Raw genomic sequence first — 9,126 nt, 5'->3', positions numbered from 1 at the left:
TCACCCCCAACCCTTGCCAGGGCCCCCTGGTCTGGGCCCCTGACCTCCTCACACAGCTCGTCCCTACTCCCAGGGGCCGTGGCAGAGACCAGAGCACCTATGGGCAGCTGGGTGCATCTTGGGGGGAGTGGGGGTCCTCTCCTCTGCGCTCTGGGCCTTTCTTTCTCTCCCCCACCCGAAGCGGCCTCGTCCCCGCCTCCCCCCTTCCCCCTGCCCTGGCACAGGGCCCCATGCCTATTTAAGGCAAATCTCCTCATCTCCTTTTAAATAACATTCGCTCCTCGTGCAGGAGAAGGCCGGCTGGGCCAGGGCACAGGGAAAGGGGACTGGAGCCCCGAGTCCCCCCTCAGGCCTTCCTGCTCCCCCTTGGTCCCCTCACTGCCCAGCCCTGAGAGGGGCTGCACTCCCAGAATGCATCGGTGGATGAGGGGGAGGGTCTGGGTGGGGCTGACCTCTGACCTCACAGCCAGCCCAGCAGGAAGGAGGATACACACCTGCCCAAGGCTACAGAGTGAGTGGTAGGGTCCTTCCTGACCAGGTCTCCTCGTGAATGGGGTTGTGAGGGACACAGGACAGTGGCCCTCATGGGGCGGCCTGCATGGCACTCGGTGGGGTCCTGGCCCCACCCCATTCCTGCCCCACTTCCCTCCAGCCCTTCAGACTCCTGAGCCCCTGGCCCAGGCCTGCCCCCCCACCTTCTTCTCCCCTCCTCCCAGCCTCTCCTGTTTCAGCCAGCTAATCCCCCTGGGGTCCTCACATGACTGAGACCCACTCCAAAGGTGCGCTAGGTGTTGGTTCCTCCTCCAGACCTCATGGGAGCCTCAGGCTGGCCTGGGGGCTGGGGGACCCCAGGGAGAAAGATGCCCCAGCCTGGCCTCCCCCGATCACTTAGAGCTGAAAGAGCCCCAGTGTTCTGTGGGCCCAGGGGATACTTGTCACAGATGAGGCAGCTGTGGCCAGGGAATGGGCGGGAAGGCCCAGGGGCTCCCCAGTGAGCAGAGGCTGGGCTTGATCCCGGGAGAGGCTCGGGCCTCAGTTTCCCCCTGTGAAATGGTGGGTGATCCTCGAGACCCCTTCCAGCCCAGACCTCTGTTCCCAGCCCCCTGCCCTGAGCCTGGCCTCCTCCTGGCCCATGGATGTTGCTCCAACATCTCCGGTCTCCCCTCTCTTCCCCTCTGATAAACTGCTCCGCACCTCGCCCAGGCAACCTCCTGAGGCTTGGAGCCTTCCATGACCCTGATGTGACAGAACTGGGTGACTAGTGTAGGTCTGTGTGAGGCGGGGTTCCCTGCTAGCCCCCGGATGTCATGCTATCCCTTACCTGTCCATCAAAATGCTCCCTCTGCCAGGATGCACCTGCCACATCCAGGACCTAGAGAGGCGGAACCACGGATATGAAGCTCTACGTGGAGCGTCTCATTGGCATCACACATGTAGAGGCCCCACCCCCACCGCACAGAAGAGGCCAGCACTGGGGGAGCTCGTTCTCTCAGCACCAGGCCTGGAGGTGCTTCGCAGGTGCACTCTCTCCCTCCCCACCCCTTCCCCCTTAGAGCAGGTTTTTCTGCATGTGGGGCCACCCGCCCTCACATGTGCATGTGTGTTCACTTCCTCTTCTGAATAGATTTTGGTGGCTCTTTGGGCACGTTATCTGTGCCTGCACTTAGAATGCTTGTCTTTGGGTGAAGCGAGAGCCCCCAGGCGCGTATCATTAACTCACGCTCTCGCCCAGAAGGATCCTCCTCATTACTCAGCACATCTACCTGCTACCGGGGACCCGGCTCTCAGTCTCCTCGTTGCCAAGCAGTGACAACAACCCCCCACTTGGAGGACTGTGGTGTGGACACGAATGTGGGGTGTAGCGAGGGATGCTGGACCAGCCCTCCCAGCTCCTCTGCCCTGGGAAGAAAGTTACCTTCAGCCGAGCTGGCCAGGTCCTCGGAGGCTTGGTTCAAGTCCCTCCCACAAGAAACCAGTCTCCACTGCTGGCCTCCATCTGCGGCCTCTGCCTCCGGGGGGCTGTAGAACTGGGGTTCCTGGAGAAGTGGTGGCTGGAACTGACGGAGAGAGTTCCTGGGTCTGTGGGACTGCCCACTTCCCCTCCCTTCTCAGATTGCCTTACAATATATACATATACATGCCTTACAATATATACATACATATGTATATATACAATATATATATATAATATATATTATATTAGACTTGAAAGGCAGTTACAGAGAGCCAGCTTCCATCTGCTGGTTCACTTCCCAAATGACTGCAGAGGCCAGAGTCAGGCCAGGCCAAAGCCAGGAGCCAGGAGCTTCCTCCAGGCCCCCTACCTGGGTTCCAGAGGCCCAGGCACTTGGGCTATCCTCTACTGCTCTCCCAGGTGCATTAGCAGGGAGCTGGATCGGAAGTGCAGCAGCCGGGACTGGAAACAGCGCCCATATGGCGTTGCAGGCGGTGGCTTTACCCTCTGTGCCACAGGGCTGCCCCATTTCAGTGACTGACTAAATGACTCATCCCTTCAGCAAGGGCGGGGAGGAGGAGCTGGCAGGAAACAGGAGGCTGCTAAGGGAAGGGAAGTGAGAACCTGGAGTTTGGAGGGGGTCTGAGTGCTGATTCAGCCACTTACCAGTTACCCTACGTAACTATTCTAACTACTGATCCACTCATGTTGGCTCAGTTTTCTCATCAGGGTAATGGGGAAAATGACACCCATTTGTTGTAGTTTGCGCGTTTGGTTTTTTTTTTAAGCTGTTTTTTTTTAAAAGATTTATTTATTTGAAAGTCAGAGTTACAGAGAGACAGAGAAATCTTCCATCCACTGATTAGCTCCCTAAATGGCCATAATGTCTGGGGCTGGGCCAGGCTGAAGCCAGGAGCCAGGAGCTCCAATCCAGATCTCCCATATGGGTGCAGGGGCCAAAGTGCTTGGAGCATTCAATTTTTTTTTTTTTTTTAAAGATCTGTTTTGAAAGGCAGAGTTACAGAGAGGCAGAGGCAGAGAGAGAGAGAGGTCTTCCATCCGCTGGTTCACCCCTCAGATGGCAGCAACAGCCTGAGCTGAGCCGATCAGGAGCCAGGAGCTTCTTCTGGGTCTCCCACATGGGTGCAGGGGCCCAAGCACTTGGGCCATCCTCCCGCTGTTTTCCCAGGCACGTTAGCAGGGAGCTGGACTGGAAGTGTGGCAGCCAGGGCTTGAACCAGCACCCATACGGCATGCTGGTGCTACAAGCAGCGGCTTAACCCGCTCCACTACAGTGCTGGCCCTTGAGTATTCATTTTGGTGTTCTCCAAAGGCCTATGTGCTAAAGGCTGGGTCTCCAAAGTCTTATGTTAGTGGATAACAGATTAAGGATGGAGGCTTGATCCAATTATGGTGTTTAGGAGGTGGGCCTAGAGGGAGTCCTCAGGTCGTAGGAGTGAGACTGGGAAGGAGGTTGGCTATGTAAGTCCAGTGTGGTGCAGCTTCTCTATGCTTTCAGGCTCCCCACGAATTGTTCTGTTCATGCTTTGCCGTCACCAGCCTCTGTCTTCACCTGCTGACCACACCAGTGGGGCCCACCTGATCCTGGACTCTGAGCCTCCAAAACTGTGAGCCGAAATAAACCTCCTGGGGCTGGTGCCATGGTGTAGTGGGTTAGGCTACTGCCTGCGGCAGCAGCATCTCATAGTGGTGCTGGTTTGAGTCCCAGCCACTCCACTTCCAATCCAGCTCCCTGCTAATGCTGCTGGGAAAGCAGCAGAGGATGGTCCAAGTCCTTGGGCCCCTGCACCATGTGGGAGTCCAGGAAGAAGCTCCTGGCTTCAGCCTGGCCCATTTCCAGCTCTTGCAGTCAGTTTCTTCCTGTCAAAAGTAGGGTTTGGTACAGAAGTTTCCCAAGTCTTGTGCAGTTAGTATTTGTAGCTGTTTCATGTCCACGGGTACTTTGCACACTGTAGAGACAACTATAGCTACTCAGTGTGTGCGTGTTCTGATGGCTGTGGATGGTTACACCACAAGGTCTAGGACTAGACCCAGGGACAAAGCCTCTCCCTCTCCCTTGAGGCCAGTGGCCGTTCCAGGAGGGCTGGGTGAGATTTGAAGGCCACCAAGGGCCTGGGGGAAGGGGCGGGCCTTTGAAGGGAAGAGTGACATCATGGAAGCTTGGCTCTGGCTTCTGCCCAGCGCCCGGTTCTATGGCTGCGCTGGGCCAGAGCCTGGGCCTGGAACTCGTCAGCCCCACCTGTCAGCCTTCCCCGGCCGGCACGCAGGGGCCTTCGGTTATCGGAGGGCTGAGCTGGGCGCCGTCTCAGCACAGAGGCCCCACTTCTCATCCCTGCTGGGTCCACAGGGCAGCGGGTTGTGTTCCTATCAGCCAAGAACCTCCCAGCTGGCCTGGTCTCTGCTATGTGACAGGAAGTATGCAAAGGCCTCATTCACTCCTTCCTGTCTTCATTCAATAAATATTTATCCAACATACTGCGTTGCCTGGCCTTGAGCTGATCCCAGGGAACCGGACAAAAAATCCCTTCCTATATTCCAGTAAAAGAAGCTGTAAAGGAACGCGGACATGTGATGGCATATCAAAGAGAGGAATTCAGAGGCCCCGAGAGAGGAAAACTTGTAGCATGTGGAGAGGTAGCAGACCAGGCAAAATGGGCACACAGCAGGCACTCCCTCAGAAGCACCTGCTGGGCCAAGTTACAGATGATCATAAAGATGCATGCTTCCAGGGGACAGCGCTGTGGTGTAGCTGGTAAAGCCACTGCCTGCAGTGCCAGCATCCCATATGGGCACCAGTTTGAGTCCACTTCCAGCCCAGCTCTCTGCTGTGGCCTGGGAAATCAGTGGGAGACGGCCTAAGTCCTTGGGCCCCTGCCCCATGTGGGAGACCTTGAAGAAGGTTCTGACTCCTGGCTTTGGATCAGCACAGCACCAGCCTTTGCAGCCAACTGGGGAGTGAACCAGTGGATAGAAGACCTCTCTCTCTTTTTTTTTTGACAGGCAGAGTGGACAGTAAGAGAGAGAGAGACAGAGAGAAAGGTCTTCCTTTTTGCCATTGGTTCACCCCCAATGGCCGCCGCAGCTGGCGCGCTGCGCTAATCCAAAGGCAGGAGCCAGGTGCTTCTCCTGGTCTCCCATGGGGTGCAGGGCCCAAGCACTTGAGCCACAGCAGAGAGCTGGCCTGGAAGAGGGGCAACCTGGACAGAATCCGGTGCCCCGACGGGGACTAGAATCCGGTGTGCCAGCGCCGCAAGGCGGAGGATTAGCCTGTTGAGCCATGGCACTGGCAACCTCTTTTTCTACCTCTCCTTCTCTTTCTGTGTAATTCTTTCAAATAAATAAATCTTTAAAAAAAAAAAAAAAAGTGCTTCCAGCCAGGTGATTTGCATCTTCACATAAAACAAGGAAAATACCACAGAAACACAGAGGCAACATTCTTCATGACAACGAAAAAATAGTGATTCAGCCCCGATGGTCAGCAGACAGATGGAGTGAACGCCATGAACGCTCCAGAGCACACGCGGCAGGTGCCCACGCGGACGGCCAGCTCCCGGAAGTGGGAGCAGGGACTTGGGAGTGTGGGGAACAAAAGGTGGCTGCGGTGGTCAGTGCAGAGAGAGCTGGCAGTCCAGGAGGAGACCCTGGAGCTCCACAGAGGGTCTCCTTGGTCATCAAGATGAGCACGGGCAGGTTAGGAGACCACCAGAGGTCAGGGGTTACAAGGATCCACCTGGGGCGGTGTTTGGCTCTGTGGTTAAGACAGAGGCTCTCACAGCCCTTATCCCAGCACCTGGATATGGTAACCCTGATGACCGGCTCTGGCTCCAGCACCTGACTCCAGCTTCTTCCTAACGCTGATACTGGGAAGCAGCTGTGAGGGGTTGAGCCAGAGACCTGGGTTGCGTTCCTGGTTTCTGGTGTCTGGTTTCCAGCTTCAGCCCCAGCCATTGTGAGCTTTTGAGGAGTGAATCAGCCCAGAAAAGCACTCTTCTGGTCTCTCTCAAATATATATATATATTTTTTTAATTTGAGGAACTGGGGCCAGCTTTGGCCTGCCCAGCCCATGCTGTTGTAGGCATTTGGGGAGTGAATCAAAGAATGGGAGACCTCTGTCTCTCAAATAAATACATCAATAAAAATTAAAAAGGGCCAGCACTGTGACATAGTGGGTAAAGCCGCCGTATGCTGTGCCAGCATCCAGTATGGACACCGGCTCCAGTCCCTACTGCTCCACTTCTTATCCAGCTCCTTGCTAATGGCCTGGGCAAGCAGCAGAAGATGGCCCAAGTGCATGGGCCCCTGCACTCACTTGGGAGACTCAAAAGAAGTTCCTGACTCCTGACTTTGGATCAGCCCAGTTCCAGCCATTGCAGCCATTTGGAGAATGAACCAGTAGATGGAAGACCTCTCTGTCTGTAACTCTGCCTTTCAAATAAATAAATAAATTTTTACAAATTAAAAAGTAAAATACACAAGAGGATGGGAAGACGGACCTGTGTAGGTTTTATGCTAATACTGAGCCGCTTTAATTAAGGGACTTGAGTATCTGCCCGCCAACCCTAATGTGGTATCTAGAGGGGAGGGGAGGTGTCCTGGGACCAGTTCCCCATGGACGGGAAGGATGAGGGATGCCAGTGTTTGCTCTCCATTCCCATTTCCAGGCAAAGGACTCCTAAAACCTTTGGAATCCTCCACTGCTGAGGGTCTTTTTGTATGCTAATTAGCTAGTAGGTGGCTGGCCAGCGTAGGTAGCCTCAGAATAGGGGCTGTTCTCCGGAAGGCCAAGATGGGGAGGGGTGTTAGGAAAATGGCGCAGTTTGATCTACACCCTGACACCATCCTAGGCTCTAGCCCCCCAGCCACTGCTTGGAGCCAGGTGGCCACGTGGCCAAACCGCAGGTGTCAAGCTCCACCCCCGTCCTAATGAGATTCGCTGCTCCTGCCCGCCCTCCGGCAAAGTTTTAAAAGGATCAGTTCCTAAACACGTGGCTCTCTGCTCTGCTCTCCTCTCCTTTCCCCCTCTCTCTTACACTCTTCTTTTTTTTTTTCCCTCTTGGCCCCTTCCCTCCGGTCTGCTGGGTTTTCCCCAATAAACCCTTTCCCTTACTCCGGTGTTCGGTGTTTTGTGACAGCCTAACAGAGGGGAGAGGGACTGAGGGTTAAGTTGATCACCAATGGTTAACAGTTTGATCAAGCTTTCCTTTGTGATGAAGTCTCCGTAAAAACCCACCAGAACAGGGTTCGGAGAGCTTGCAGACAGCTCAGCCTGGGGAGGTTTCTGTCCTTACATCCCGAGGGGCGGGTTTGCTTCTTCCAGTAAGTCCTCCTTTTGGCTAAGATTTGCATTTGTTGGTTCCTGTCATGTAGCAAGTTAGCAGCAAAACATCACAGAACCTGTTATATATTAATGTTAGCCTTCGCAAAACACACCGAACACCGGAGTAAGGAACAGGGTTTATTGGGGAACACCCTACAGACTGGAGTGAAGGGGCGGCGAAGGAAAAGGAGAGAGAATATAAGAGAGAAACACAGAGGAGTAGGAAGGAGAGAAGATAGAGCAGAAAGAGAGTACGTGTTCAGGAATAGGCTCTTTTAAAACTTTGCCCGAGGGCGGGAAGGTAAGCAGGAGCAGGATGGGGGTGGAGCTTGACCACAGAGGTTGGGCTATGTGGCCACCTGGCTAAAACTGCGCCAGTTTCCTAACAGTACCCCTATCTCATTGCTTTTTAAATAAAAGAGACAGAGGTTCACTCCCCAAATGGCTGCAATGGTGGGGCAGGGCTGGGCCATGAGGAACCTGGAAGCTTAGACTTCCATCCAGGTCTCCCATGTCAGTACAGGGGCCCAAGGACCGGGGCCATCCTCTTTGCTTTCCTGGATGCATTAGCAGAGAAGAGCAGCTGGGACTCGAACCAGCCTCCCTGATGAGATGCCAGCACTGTAGGCAGCAGTTCAACACACTGCCCCTAAAGAATGACTTATCTGAAAAGCAGAGTGCCAGAAAAGGAGAGACAGAGAGCTCTCACACTCTCCAAATACCTGCCACAGTGGAGGGTGGGGCAGGCCAAAGCCAGGGGAGCAGAACTCCATCCAGGTCTTCTACGTGGGTGGCGGGGAAGATGTGGGTGTCCCCAAAGGCAGCATAGCCTGCTGAGCCACAACGCCCACCCCTGAATGCTCACTTCTTGTGGCTTTGTAGGATGATCACACGCTGTGCAGGTTAAGAGAAGGAGTTAAGGTCAAGGACACTCTGTTTCCAGCTCTGCTTTCCCATTTTCTTGCTCTGTGGTTTTAGGGCACCTTCTAAACCTCTCAGAGCTGCAGCTTCCCTATACAGAAGACACAGGTGAGACCCCCCCCCCAGGCCCACAGGACTCAGCAGGCTTACTGGAGCAAGCTCCTGGCAGCCAAGTTTAGTGCCTGAGACAATGAGAAACAGCGGGTGGGTGGTGCTAACAGCCTCTTTCCCCCAGGCTCCCTAAGAGTCTTTCACATGCTAATGCCCACCGGGTGGCGGGGGAGGGGCAGGGGCAGCACCTACCCCAATCTCCCCTCTGGGAAGGCGGCCGTTCCCGTCAGCCTTCCTGCCCTAATCTCTCCCCAGCTCCAGCCTCCTGTTTTCAGATTTACTATAAAATCCCACCTAGCAGGTTCAAAGTGACCGTCTCCACTTCCGGCCCAGTCCTGACACCAGTGCCCTCTGCCTGGGCCCGGCCCTTCCAACTCTCCTGTCACAAAGCTTGGCAAGGCCAGTGCCTGCCCCCATCTCCACCCCAGAGGCCCTGCAGTTGTCCTGACAACCCTCAGTGTAGCTCTCACTCCCCAAGGCTGCTCTCTGTTCACCTGCCCCTGTGCCCAAAGCAGGCTGCACACCTGGAGCTCCCCCAACCCCACCCACCCAGCTCCAGGGTCTGCCAGTACCTTGGGCAGATGGTGTATCTGAAGGCTGCAAGTGGCCTCTCCTTCCCCGTGGGCGGAGTCCTTTGCGTTCTGAGCTGCATCACCACTAATGACAAGAGTCTTAGGAAATAGCAGGTGTTCCCTAAATATCTTAGCTGGGAAGGATGGACCCAGTTGGACTTCCTACTAATTTATCTGAAAGTCAGAGTTACAAAGAGGGAGAGAGAGATCTCCCATCCACTGGTTTACTC

At 55.0% G+C, this 9,126-nt stretch overlaps 1 long non-coding RNA gene across 1 annotated transcript; it reads right to left on the bottom strand.

The window, feature by feature from the left end:
• Positions 1 to 1,320: 1,320 nt before the first annotated feature.
• On the bottom strand, positions 1,321 to 8,103 carry LOC133769592 (uncharacterized). The gene is made up of 3 exons (XR_009867215.1): positions 8,015 to 8,103; positions 1,916 to 2,057; positions 1,321 to 1,372 (listed from the first exon to the last, which is right to left on the bottom strand). It is a non-coding gene; the product is annotated as an uncharacterized LOC133769592 (long non-coding RNA).
• Positions 8,104 to 9,126: the final 1,023 nt, after the last annotated feature.

Source organism: Lepus europaeus, chromosome 11 (assembly GCF_033115175.1).
Source record: "Lepus europaeus isolate LE1 chromosome 11, mLepTim1.pri, whole genome shotgun sequence".
Classification (NCBI taxonomy): Eukaryota; Metazoa; Chordata; class Mammalia; order Lagomorpha; family Leporidae; genus Lepus; species Lepus europaeus.
The sequence above is the reverse complement of the archived record's forward strand: the minus strand, read 5'-3'. Positions and strand labels throughout refer to the sequence as shown.